Raw genomic sequence first — 14,937 nt, 5'->3', positions numbered from 1 at the left:
ATAGGCTTGCGTAGTAGCTGGCTCAGCAAGTGCTTGAGATAGCAAAAGAGAGAGTGCTCAGAATGGAAGGCACACCCCTCCATAGCGTAATATCAGAAGAAGCACACTATTTCTTCTGCCGAAAGTTATTGGTTACTCAGGCCAAACTTGATAGCATGTTGGAGGGAACTTTATGAGGGTATGAATACCATACAGGGAGGATCACTGGGACCATCTTGGAAGCTACCTACCAAAGTGATATTAGTGGCATTGTAGTACAATGGGAAAAGAATATTTTTAAAGTGGTTCTGGGTAAATTTGATATTCTCAAAAAGAAAAATAAAGGTTGGTCATGTATTATAACAACACACCAAAAAAATGAAGGTTGGAGATTTGCATGCAAAAAATAAGTGAGTAAAACTTTAAGAAGAAAATACTAAACAATGTCTTCATGACATTGTAATAAGAAAAAATTCTTAACTATAAATTAAAGAGAGCAAAAATTTTTAACTGTAAATTAAAGAAAGCAAAGGCTTCCTTACACTAAAAGACACCATTAAGCAAATTAAATGACAAACCACATATTAGAGAAATACTTATACATTACTAACAATGAACACATATCTAGACTTTACTATTCTTTTTAAATATTTTACTTATTTATTTTTAGAATGGGGAAGCGAGGGAGAAAGAGAGGGAGAGAAATATCAATGTGTGGTTGCCTCTCACACACCCTCAACTAGGGAACTGTGGCTCAGTGGACTGAACACTAGCCTGTAAACCAAAGGGTCACTGGTTCAATTCCTGGTCAGGGAATACACCTAGGTTGTAGACCAGGTTGCTGGTAGCATATCTCTTTTTTAGGACTTATTTAAATGAAGAGCTCAATAACAAAAAAAGAAAGAAAGATAGAGACTGAAAAGGAATCAAAATGAAGTAAAACTTGTGCTGGGAAGATCTTCCAATGCATAAAATCAAAACCTTGAGAAAAACGATGATAGATATGACTAAGACCCCAAACCAAAAACTTATGTAAAATTCCATAATGCTGAAAAATAAAAGAAATTAAAAAATTATTTTCAAACATATTTTAGACTTAAAAGCCTCACTATATAAAGAGCATTACATTTTGAGATCAAACTAAAGTTACGTTAGCAATAATGTTCCATTTACAAACTTTAACAGGAGTATTAGTCTCCCTTTAAGCATTTCTCATCTCCAAAATACCCCAAAATATTCAGTATTCACTCACACAGGCCCATGAATCAGTCTACCACTAGCTCATCTCTTGCTACTTGCCGGGAGAGTAGATACTCTGATATTTGCTGGAATCAGATACAGGACTTTTAATATACTGACTATCCTTCTTCTAACCCCGGTTGCCTTACAGAACCTCTTCATGACAGCACCTACATTTCTATCCATTTAGTGAGACCAGAATGAAATCAAGCTCCTGGAGGCCAGCGGTTTTATAACCACTTCTATCGATGGAAAAAGAAATTGTGGAGATTCCACCCTTTTCTGAGCAGGCCCAATAACTTGGCCACCTGTATCAAATTTGACCCTTCCCTCCAAAATCCTACCTCTGTCAGAAATACTCAGTCTGGAAGGCTGGATTTGAAGTGAAGCTGGGTGATCTCACTTCCTCAGGAATTAATATCACAATGTACTTGCTTCGGTGGTAACTCTTTCCATACATGTTACTGCATGTTTGGCAGTAAATATATCTAGCCACCAGGATTCTAAGAGAAAATAACAAAAATAGATCTGACTGAAATATTTCCAAGGTATAGACTGTTTAGTTGTATCAACAAGCATCTTGTTCCATATACATATGTGTGAATGTATTAAAAAATTGCAAACAACTTATCAATTATTGTTGGAATGGTTGCTAGGGGATTCTTTTCATTTTATTTTTAAAATTTTCTCATGTTGTTGAAATTTGTACAGTAACTTATGTTTCTACCTAGTTCAAAAGAAAAACATTAGTTTTTAAAATAAATTTAAGTTCCAGCTCCCATTCCATTTCTTGGTTAACATTAAAAACAGGAAAACCCTTTAAAAGTCTCTTCACTGTATTTCATGAAAAGTAAGTCTTGTTCAACATTCTCCTTAACATACAATAAGTTTATCTGCATTTTTCAAAGATTATTAGTGGCACTAACATTTGGAACATCAAAATAATTAGCTCGATATTCTTTTTCATAACCAGGAAGGCATTGCATAAGCGATCTGGCATCCCCTCACTCAACAGTTATCAGATCTAATAAATGCTACACACTGGTGCAACAAGTATTGACATATAGGTTTTGGCACCTAGGAAAACGGAAACTTATAGTAGAATAAGAAAAATAGTGAACAGAAAACTACTGAAGCAGTGCTCTAAATATGAGTATGAGAATATAACAGACCCACAATGCGGACACAGAAAGGGCTGTGAATTCTTATCTGCCTTTCAGTGATCAGATTTAATTTTGTATCTAGAAACCAAGGAGTATAATACTGTTGCCATATGAATAACCAAAGCAAATCATTTTTGACTCATCTATACACTCTAAATTTATACCCAATTGTTGAAACAACAAATATTCTGAAAATATGCCCCATGGTAATGAATGTTAGCCTGATCAAAATTTTAACAAATGAGTAAAAATAATCTCAGTGATTCAGGAAATATGCTATCAAGTGAAAATTAAAAAAAAAAAACATGGTTTCCTTGACTTTATGCACCCTTATTTATCCCAATAAATTTCATCACAACTGAAACCTTCCAGGGTAGGAAAACCCCTTGCCTGTGTAATATGAGGCTATAATCTGTATTGCCATTTTCAAGGATCTAGGGCTTTATTATACTACTTCAAACAACCTGACTCTTCACTAATATTAAATTAAGGCAATAGTCAAGCACAAGAAAGACCCTACCTTAACTCTAGTGACTGGTAAAATTAGAGACTATGTGAAACTTGGTATCATATTCCAAGTGTTAATTATAGAATAAAATCACATCTAAATATCTAAGAAATTATATTTTAATTTCCAAAGACTATATAGACACACAGGTATACTACCACAAATATTTCCAAAGAGTTTTGGAAATACAACACGTCGCTTTTATCTGCACAGTGTCCTTGTGTATTAGCTGGACAGACATTTATCTATTTCTTTAAAGCAAGAGAAATACAAAGTCAGAAAGATTTTTCTCATCTTTAAATAACTAGAGTAAAATTAGGGGCAAACTAAAGTCTCACGCTATCCCATCTGTTGCTTTTTCTCTATGAAATCTGTAGTCTTTAGTAAAATACTGTATTTCAATAAATGGAGTACACAATTAATAAATTGCCTTTCTAAATATGAATTATTGAAGAGCTAAATAAATGCTGTATTTCTTTGCATATAGAAAAAATAACAAAATGTAATGAACTTAGTACCTGGAAGTTTTCTCTCTTTTTTTTTTTTGTTAAAGATTTTGCTTATTTACTTTTAGAGAGAGTGAAATGGTAGGAGAAAGAGAGGGAGAGAAATATTAATGTGTACCTTTACGGGGTCAAATATATGGTGAGGGAAAAGATCTGACTGTGGGTGGTAAACATACAATGCAGAATACAGATGATGTATTATAGAATTGTACACTGGAAACCTATATAACTTTGTTAACCAAAATTACCCCAATACATCTAAGTTAAAAAATAAATAAATAAACCTATCTCACTCAATTCAAGAGCAAGGATATAACAGGTACTCATGAATTGTTTGTGTCTCTTCGCCCAGGCTTCTTATTCTTAATGAACATCTTCATGCTTTGCTTTTGCAGTCTGATTGCCGTCATACTCAGTCATGGACAGTTGAATGTAGAGCCATGGATCCTGAGATTTTACATCACTGTGTAAGTTTCAGATAGAAACTCTTATTCCTAAATCAAACTTTTTAGTTGGAAAGATTGATTGAACCAATCTGTGTCAAATGGCTTGCCTCACCCAATTAGCTGTAGCCCGTGGCAAGGCTGGGTAGAATAAATACAGCTGCATAGCTCTACAGTGAGAAGAGAGGTTAAAGGCTCTCGAGTTCGGTGGAATATCTGAAAATCAGGTACCTAACGTGAAGCAACCCCAACCCAAGGTAACCTTAAAGATTCTGTTTAAGGGGCTGATCCCAGTCAATGTTTAAACATTAGGGTGGAAGTAACGTTTAAAAACTAGTAGTGCCTTTGATTTATAGCAATGTAAGTGGTTATAAAAATGTTGAGAGTTTGAGAAAACAGTCGATATCAGAGGGGCCTCAGGGAGTGAGAGAGGTCTTAGAGGGAAGAGAAAGGAAGTCAAATAATGAAGTTGAGATTTCTAAAAATACCTCTTTTACAAATTAGCCCAAGGCTAACCTTTCTAACACTGTACTATCTATAAATCAGATACCTTAAATTATAAATCACAGAGGGTTAAAACTATATAATTATCCTCATACTATCCTGAAGAAAAATGTGTAAGAAAAAATACATAAAAGATTAATGGAAATACCTGCTTCCAGTCTCCTAACATTTGAATTAAAAAATCAGGTTTATGAGTGGTACAGCCAATCCCAGCTGTGGGATGATTTACAGGTGCAGAGGTAATCTATAAGCCATCAGAGCAGGCCATCAGAAAGAGATTTATAAATTAAAATCAATATGTGAATTTTACTCTGAAGCCTGTAGAACTTAGTGCTGATTGCAGAGACCTCTAAACCTGTTTTTGCTCGTAGATCACATTTTCTACCAGCAGGAGTTTGGAGACACTGTGGCAGAATTCTAGAGGGCAAAGTTATTCTGTGAAAGGCCAACTAAATTTGAAATATTTTGTAAAATATATACATAAATATGGTAACATAGGCATGAGCTCCTGAGACAAAAAAAAATATTTATTGTTCTTTTATATTTTTCTTTTTTTTTGTTATTTATTTTGTTTTGTTTTAAAGTAAAGCTCAAATAAAATTGAATAAGTGACCAGATGGATAAAAAGTGACTGTCATCAAGTTGGCATTGTAACCTGTATATGATATGCAGGTTTACGTTTATTCTCATGAGAAGCAGCACTGTGAAATGATTAAGTGTGCCTACTCGGCAGCTACACTTCCTGGGTTTGAACACAGGATTCAAACAATAGGGCTTTTGACAAGTTATTTATCTTCTCCCCGCTTCAGTGTCTTTATAAATAAAATGGGCAATTTCACATCTTAGCCCTTCTCATCCCTGGTCTCATTCTCCGGATAGAATCGCCTTAAACACTAAAAATTCCATTATTTTACACAATGTGTCATGACATAGCTTGGTGTTTTTCACTTCATATAGTTCTTCAATCCCTCCATATTAGTATGATAGACTTCAAAAGGCGAACATTTTTAAAAGACATGTACTAATGCATGCGTAAATGAGCCATCCTTTTTATTTATTTATTTTATTTTTAATTCTCATAGAGTTTAGTGGTGTCAAACTGCTAACGTGCAAGGAAGCAAGACCTCAAACGGTCTGGGTGATCCTTTTTAAATTTCACAATGAAAATTGATTTGTATACAATATTTTGGCTACTTAAAAATGGATGGGAGGCAGAGCAGTAAATATCCTAATACCCAATTTGCAGAAAAATCTAAGTACATCTGCATAATGAGTTATCAGGTATGTATGCTATTGCTGGGTCAAGGGTTAGAAGCTTCAAAATGCAAATCTCACTTTCTAACTTAAATCACATTACCTGTCATTTTCTGTAAGTGGCGAAACCAAAAATTATGGATATTGAATTATATATAATGTAAGAGTGCATGAGATTCTGAGAAGCCCTCTTTAGAATTCAACAAGGTCTGCTTTTATTGTTGATATAGTCCTTTTTCACTTTCTGCTGGTTTTGAGCTGTTTTCACTGTCAGTGCATTTTAGATAGGTGAAGAACTGTGGTCTCATGCAATGAGTATTTCATATGTATCAAATATTTCTTTGACTAATTCAGCCAACAGTTTTTAAAAGGAAGCATAATAAATGATCACGGGACATAAATAAAGTTATATTACAGAAGCACTTTGACAGCACAGCTAGTATTTGTTCACATTTGAATTTTGCATTTCTCATAGGAAATGTTTCCAAGTACACATAACAAAAAGGCAGTTTAATAAGTGAGAGTGTTTACAATGGCTAATAAGAAAACTTTTCTTGAAAAGGAATTCTTAGAGCTTTCTGTAAGTAGTCTGTTAACCTCTTCTGTCTTTTTGCTTTTAATTGTTTTATTGACTTTATTAGGATGACCCCGATCAATAAAACCATTCAGGTCTCAAGTGCACAACTCCGTAACACAATCACCTGCACACCGCATCTCACCACTCAGAGACTCATGCCCCCAACATTTCTGTGCACTCTGCCCTCTTCCTAACTTTCCCACACTCCTTTCCCTCTGGCAATCAAAATACCGTTATCCTTGTCTATGCATATTTTTTCTTCTAATCCCTTCACTGTTTTTCATCCAACCCCCAGCCCTCCTCCAGCTATCAGTTGGTTCTCTGTATCTGTAAGTCTGTTTCCATTTTGCTTGTTAGGTCATTTTTTCATTAGATTCCACATATGAGTGAAATCATGTGGTATTTGTCTTTCTCTGACTGGCTTATTTCACTGACCATCAGGTCCATCCATGCTGCAGCAAATTGTAATATTTTCTTCTTATTTACTCCTGAGTAGTATTCCATTGAGCAAATGTACCACAACTTCCTTATCCACTCACCTATTGATGGGCACTTATTATGCTCCCAAATCTTTTTTTTTTTTTAAGATTTTATGTATTTCTAGAGAGAGGGGATGGGAGTGAGAAAGAGAGGAAGAGAAACATCAATGTGTGGTTGCCTCTCCCATACCTCCTACCAGGGACCTGGTCCTCAACCCAGGCATGTGCCCTGACTGGGAATTGAACCAGTGACCCTTTGCTTATCAAGCCCACATTTAATCCACTGAGCCACACCAGCCAGGGCATCTGCTCTCAGATCTTGGCTATTGTAAATAACGTGGCAATGGACATAGGGGTGCATATAGTCTTTCAAAGCAGTGTTAGTTTTCTTCAGATATATTTCCAGGAGTAAAATCACTGAGACATAAGGCAGTTTCATTTTCAGTTTTTTTGAGGTAACTCCACACTGTTTTCCCCAGTGGCTACATTAGTCTGCATTCCCACCAACATTACACAAGGGTTCTGTCGGGAACCGCTCTGCCTGGTTTCAGGAGTTGTAACTGCCCACCATGGTTAAGGCTGAGTGAGCAACCTCCAGAATGCAAGCCACTAAGGAGACAAAGCTTGTCTTTGGTAGCAACACTGCTTCTGCTTCATCCCCTGCCCCCATCGCTTGGTCGGTTAGTAAGAGATGGGTAAGACCCCTCAGAGGGGGGGAAACCTAAGACAGACATGATCACTTGGGAGGCCATCATGGAAGGACTGGGGGGCTGCAACAAAGAGGGAGTGATGGACCCTCACCCCCAGCTATCCTGACATAGCCCGAGTCCCCATGTTCTCTGGGAGAAACATTTCCTGGCTCTAATCCACTTAAAAGCCTATGATGGGGAAGGCAGTGCAGCTCTTTGCTGGCCAGAGTGGGTTCCAGGGTGATCGGGCATAAGATAGAATTTCTAAAGTCTTGTGAAGCCTGCTTTGTTTAGAATGCTCTCATTTAAATGATAAGGGTCCAAACGAGAAGTTTGTTCCTCAAAGTTTTACGGCTCTTTAGCTATCTGGCCCTGGCTGAGAATAAGCCCTCATGGTTCATTGGATGCTATCTGTTGTTTGATCCTTACCTGTATTCTTGTGAAAAAATAACCCAATAAAAGCCCATTGAGCAGGGAGCTCTTAGTCTTTCTCCTCAGGGAGATTGACCACCTATCCTCCCCAAGCAAATCATGTCTTGGTAGCTTCACTTTCATCTGAGGCAGATGGGGGACTTTGAGGGCAAAATTGTCCCCACAGGGTTTCCCTTTTCTTCACATCCTGGACAACATTTGTAGTTTATTGAGGTTTTTTTAAAAAAATTTGTATTGAATTTTTTCCATTACCAGTTAATCCCCTTAAATACCCCTGCCCCCACAATCACCACACCGCTATCCATGTCCATGAGTCCGTTTTCCTTTTTGCTCAATCCCTCCACCCCCACTTAGCTGTCATCCTGCTCTCTCTCCATGAGTCTGTCTCCTTTTTCCTTGTTAGTTCAGTTTGTTTATCAGGTCCCACATAGGAGTGAAATCATATGGTATTTGTCTTTCTCTGACTGGCTTATTTCACTTTCCATACTATTCTCTAGGTCCATTTATCCTGTCACATATTGATTTGTTAATGATAGCCATTCTGACAGGAGTGAGGTGATATCTCACTATGGTTTTATTTTATTTTTTAATTGATTTTAGTGATTATGTTATTACATTCATCCAATTTTTCCCCTTTATTCCACTCCAGCCTGTGCCACCTCTCCCATCATCATTCTCCCACCTTTGTTCACATCCATGGGTCATACATATAGGTTCTTTGGCTTCTCCATTTCCCATACTATACTTAACCTTCCCCTGTTCATTTTGTACCTACCATTTATGCTTCTTGTTCCTGTAATTTTCCTTTCTTTCTTTCTCCTTCCCCTCCTCACTGACAAATCTCCATGTGATCTCTATTTCAGTGAATCTGTTCTTGCTCTAGTTCTTTGCTTAGTTGTTTTTGTTTTTTAGGTAAATTTGCATGTTTTCAGATGTTTATTGGCCATCTGTATGTTCTATCTTCTTTGAAGAAGTGTCTATTCAGGTTTTTTCACCATTTTTAATTGTTTTTTTTTCTCTGTGTTGAATTATATAAGTTATTTATAATTTTGAATTTTGACCCCTTATTGGATGTATCATTGGCAAATATGTCCTCTCATTCACCGGGTTGTGTTTTCATTTTGTTGATGTGTTCCTTTGCTGTGAAAAATCTCTTTAGTTTGATGTACTTTTGTTTATTTTTCCTTTTGTTTCCCTTGCCCAAGGAGATGTATCAGAAAACAAAAATATTGCTACAAGAAATGTGAGATTTTACTGCCTATTTTTTTCTTCTAGGATTTTTATGATTTTGCAACTTGAATTTATGTCATTGAGTTATTCTTGTGTATGTTATAAGGAGGTGATCTAGTTTCATTTTTTGTGAGTATCTGTCCAATTTTCCCAACACCTTTTATTGGATAGACTTACTTTATTCCAGTGTATGTTCTTGTCTCCTTTGTCTAATATAAATTGACCATGAAGGCTAGGGTTTATTTCTGGGCTCTCTATTTTACTAATTGATATAAATGCCCATTTTAATGCCAGTACTGTGCTGTTTTGATTATTATGGCTTTGTTGTATAGTTAGATGTCAGGTAGTGCAATTGCTCCAATTTGTTTTTAAAATTGCTGAGGATACTTCGGTCTTTCTCAATTTCATATAAATTTTTAGAATATTTGTTTTAGCTCTATGACATGTGACATTGTTATCTTGATAGCAATTACATTAATCTATAGATTGCTTTGGTTAGTATGCACATTTTAAAGATGTTAATCTTTCCTTTCCATAAACAAAGTATATGCTTCCACTTATTTGTATCTCTTTCATTTTCTTTCCTTGGCTTCCTATAGTTTTCCAAGTATAGTCTTTTTGACATGCTTAGTTAAATGTATTCCTAGAGGCATGTGTATGTGTATTTGATGTAATTGTAAATGGAATTGTTTCCTTAGTTTCTCTTTCTGATAATTCATTATTGGTATATAAAAGTTCACCCAATTTCTGAATATTAATGTATACTGCTACCTTACTGAATTCATTTATCAATTCTAGTATTTTTTGGTGGAGTTTTTAGGGCTTTCTATATATGGTATCATGGCCTCTGCTAATATTGACAGTTTTACTTAATCCCTTCCAATTTTGATGCTTTCTGTTTTCTCTTCTTTATTGATTGATGTGCATAGGACTTCTAATACTATGTTGAGTAAGAGCGATGAAAGTGGACATCCTTGTCTTATTCCTGATCTTAAGAGAGATACTCTAGTTTTTGCCAATTGAGTATAATGTTGGCAGTGGGTTTGTTATAATGTCTTTCATTATGTTGAGATATGTTCCTTCTATTCTCACTTCGCTGATAATTTGTATCATAAACGGGTGCTGTGTATTATCAAATGCCTTTTTCGTATCTATTAACATGATCATGTGATTTTTATTCTTTATTTTATTTATGTGATATATCACATTTATTAGTTTGCAAGTATTGCAATGATCTTTTAAAATTATTTATTTATTTTTATTGATTATGCCATTACAGCCGTTCCATTCCCCCCTTCATTCCCCTCCACCCTACCCCCCATCCCCACCATTGCCCCCCTTCAGTTCATGACCATGTGTCTCAAGTTCTTTAGATTCTGCATTTCCCATGCTGTTCTTGCCCCCCATCTATTTTCCATCTACTGTCCATGCCACTTATTTTCTGTACCTTCTCCCCCCTTCTCCTGCTACTCCCCTGTTGCCAACCCTCCCTGAGATCCTTGTCTCTATGTCTCCACTCCTGATCCAGCTGTCCTTTTAGTTTGCTTTTGTTTTGGGTGTGGTTGTCAACAACTGTGAGTTTGCTGTCCTTTCACCGTTCATGTTTTTTTAACTTCTTTTTCTTAGGTAAGTCCCTTCAACATCCCACACAATAAGGGCTTGGTGATGATGAACTCCCTGAACTTGATCTTATCTGAGAAGCACCCCATCTGTCCTTCCATTCTAAATGAAAGTTTTGCTGGATAGAGTAATCTTGGTTGTAGGTCTTTGGATTTCATGACTTGGAATACCTCTTTCCAGCCCCTTCTTGCCTGTAAGGTCTCTTTTGAGAAATCTGCTGACAGTCTGATGGGGACTCCTTTCTAGGTGACTGTCCCCTTAGCTCTTGCTGCTTCTAGGATTCTCTCCTTCATTTTCATCTTGGCTAATGTAATTATGATGTGCCTTGGTGTGTTTCTTCTTGGGTCCAACTTCTTTGGGACTCTCTGAGCTTCCTGGATTTCCTGGAAGTCTATTTCCTTTGCCAGACTGGGGAAATTCTCCTTTATTATTTGTTCAAATAAGTTTTCCACTGGTGGTTGTTCCTTTCCCCCTTCTGGTACCCCTATAATTCGGATGTTGGAACGTTTAAAGATGTCCTGGAGGTTCCCAAGACTCTCCTCATTTTTTTTTGAATTCTTGCTTCTTCACTCTTTTCTGTTTGGCCATTATTTGCTTTCTTCTGGTCCACTCCATTGATTTGAGACCCAGTTTCCTTTTCATCGCTATTGGTTTCCTGTGTAATTCCATTCATTTCAACTAGTTTCGCCTTCATATGTATATTTAATTTGTGGCTATAATCAACCAGTTCTGTGAGGATCCTGATCACCAGTGTTTTAAACTGTGCGTCTGAGAGTTTTGCTATTTCTTCATTGCTTAGATTTATAGGTTCTGGGGCTTTGAGATCTTTTTGAGCCATTTTGTTCTGTTCACGCTCCTTAAGTACGAGGAGGGGAGCCTTGGACTCCCAGGTCACTGGGTTGTGACGCTGTATGTGGAGGCGTGGTCAGAGTGGGGAAATGGCGGCCCCCTCTGCTGTTTCTTGCCCCTGGGTGAGGAGCAGAGCCTCAGGTGGTTCACCAGGGCAGGGCCACTCAGAGTCGCTGGGTTATGACGCTGTATGTGGAGGCGGGGTCAGAGCGTGGAAATGGCGGCACCTTCCGCTACTGCTCACTGGGGGGACCCGCTGGGTCCGGGTCCAATTGCCCACTCCCTCGCTTGTTTATCCACACACGGATGCGAGACCACAGTCAACCCCGCAGCCCTGCTCCCTCACTGTTTCCCCGCAATTGCTTGCTGAGTTGCCCACCAGGTCCAACCCTGTGCCTGGATTCCATGCCTGAGTCCGTCTGACGGAGTTTTCCTGTGCAACTCCAGCTGCTGGTTTCGCCCCTCTTACTGGTGAGGCCGAAGAATTTGTTGTTTTCAGACTTGCGAAAAGTTCAATTTTCTGTGTTCTGGCTGTGTTTTCTGTTGCTAATATTTAGTTGTCTCTAAACTTGGTTGTGTGAGGAAGCACTGCGTCACCACCTATGCCTCCATCTTGGCGGAAGTCCCGGTATTGCAATAATCTTGCCTGCCAGGAATAAATCCCTCTTTATCACAGTGTGTGCATGTTATCTGCATGTGGTATCTCCATTGCTTCCATTGCTTTAATTTTTTTTTTCTAGAGATTTGTTTTTCATTTGGGGGATGTTTCTTTGTCTCCTTATTTTGTCTGCCTTTTCATTTGCTGCTGTGTAGATCTCTGTGTCTGTCTTAGGTAGATCTGCTCTGACTTTCAAACTTTTTATGATGCTTTATTATGAGGGCATCTTGCAGGGCTCAGTGACACAGTCTTGCAGTTCACCTGAGCTAGGTGTTCCAGAAATGTTTCTTGTGTGGCTTATGTGTACCATGCATTGTAGTTGAGACTTGAGAGGATAGATTAAGACAATCTTCCACTGTGGGTGGTGCTGACCCAGTTTGTAGAAAGGGACAAGTGCTAAGCTTTTCCTTGCCTCCATAGTCATGACCATCTGTGAGACCCAGGCAGGAGTCTCTGATGGAGACACTCTCTGAAGGACCCAGATCTGAGCAGTGCTCCTTTCCCTCTGTGGAACTGAGCTCAGCAGGGAGGGACCACTGAAAACATGAGAGGATGAATCAAAACAGTCTCCTTTAGGGGTGGTTCGGTCTCCAGGGACAAGAATCCCTTTTTCCAAAGCTACACAGCTCAATGGCTGAGTGACTGCCTAGAACTTCTCCAGAAAGAGAGCACATCAAAAGTTGTACTCTTTTGAGTGCAGCCAACAGATCTTTCTCCAAGACATGAGCTTGGCAGGGTAGTGTTGCCAGTAGTTGCACATCTGGGTTACTGTATTCCCCAGGCTGGCCATGTGAGAATACAAGTGCTTGATTGTGGGAAGATGGCATCTGGGGGCAGCATGAGATACTGACTCAGGACCAATACCTCAGTGGCTGACTTTCAAGATCTCTTCTCAGGACCATGCCACCCAGATCTTCTCTTCACAACTCTGTATGTCCTATGCCACCTTCCTCCTACTGGGCCCCTGGTTAATTTCCCAAGAGCAAGATCCTGTGCCTTGATCCTGTAAGAGAGCCCCTTGGTTTCTAGCTGACTTCCTCCTCTTCCAGGAAGATAGCATTCCACTGATTTTCATTGTTGGATGTTATTCAGTCTTCTCTTCCTGGCCCTAATGCTCTGGGGAGGGGTCCCAATGTGGGATTGAAATCCCATGTTCTTCAGGGGCACTTTTGCAGCCAAGATATCCTGCCAGCTTCATAGCTGCCTCATGTAGATACAGGGGCCAGCCCTCTCTGCATTTCTGCTCTTCTTACCAGTCTTTAGGTAGCTTCTGTAAATATTTCACTATAATACTCTTGTATAATTGAAGTTTAATGGGTTAATCAGGTCAATTGCTCTTTAATTTAGCTGTTAATTTGGTTTGGCGCCAGGAGGAAGTGACCGTAGCTTCTACCTACTCCTCAGCTGTTTTGGAATCCACCCTTTTTTGGTTACTTTTTTTATGGTTTTATTCTGCCAAGGTGTCCCTTTGCCCTTTCATACAATTTTGACCATCCTTAAATCTTTAAATTTTTCTCCAGTGACATCCTTTATTCACTAAGATAACCAAGCCTCTTTTTTTATCTCAAGCCTCTCAGATGAAGAGCTTTAAAAAAAAGCATGGGGGCGAAAGGAACAGGACAGTCTCATTTTTTGAGGACTTGGTTTTTATTTTGCTCTGCTTTTTATGCATGTGAGAAAAAATATTCTGAAACATCCTGCTGTGTTTCCGTTTTTCTTCTCTTCCCCAATTTGCTAAGCATTTTTATGTATCTTCTACAGAAAAGGAAAAATACACAGAACAATTACTTTATTTCAAAATGAATCTCCAGGTAAAGTGTTTCAGATTACCATGAAATAGTTATTTGAATAATTTCACAAATTGTTTTCTGAGTGCACATCTAGGCCTTAATAACATAATTGACTGATATATTTGATTTTGTACTTAAAGTCTCAGTATTCATTTCAGGCTTTCAAGCTTCTTTATCTTGCCTAGAAGTAAAAATTAGATAATTACCAACTTTTACTTCATCACTCTTACTGAATATACTTATGGTTATGTACTTATAGTAGAGAAATTAGGGTTATTTTGTTTTTAGATTTTATCTACATAGTATATATACTTGAATGAAAAGGTGACCCTACCAGAAATTTTGAAATATAATTTCAATACAAACATTTTTTGATTTGCTGGCAGTGTGGTATCTTTAAGTTAATTAATTTTTGAGTTTAATTCATTGCATCTGCATTTATAAGAAAATTTTTGTACTTTTTCTAAATATGTAGACCTGTAACCTGAGTGTTACTTGTTGTTAAGAAGGATATAGCTCCTAAATATACAAAGATACTCTTGATGAACATAAAGGAAGAGATCAACAGTAATGCAGTCACAGCAGGGGATTTCAATACTCCATGACATCAATGAATGTATCTCCCAGACAGAAAATCAACAAGGAAAGAGCAGCCTTAAGTGACACACTAGATCCAATTGAATTAATTTATATTATCAGAGCTTTTCATCTCAAAGAAGCATAATGCACATTCTTTACAAGGCACATGAAATGTTTTCTAGGATAGATAACATGTAGGACACAAAACAATTCTCAGTAAATTTAAGAAGATTGAAATTATATCAAGCATCTTCTCTTATCATAATGATATGTAACTAGAAATAAATCACAAGAAAAAGACAGAAAAGCACACAAAAACATGGAAGATAAGTAACATGTTACTAAACAATGAGTAGGTTAAAAGTGAGAAGAAATCAAAATATACTTTGAAATAAATGAAAATGAGAACATAATGATCCAAAAGCAATGGTACTTACA

This window comes from Artibeus jamaicensis, unplaced genomic scaffold (genome assembly GCF_021234435.1).
Source record: "Artibeus jamaicensis isolate MK-2021 breed Jamaican fruit bat unplaced genomic scaffold, CSHL_Jam_final scaffold_1964, whole genome shotgun sequence".
Taxonomy (NCBI): domain Eukaryota; kingdom Metazoa; phylum Chordata; class Mammalia; order Chiroptera; family Phyllostomidae; genus Artibeus; species Artibeus jamaicensis.
This window is presented reverse-complemented; position numbering follows the sequence as displayed.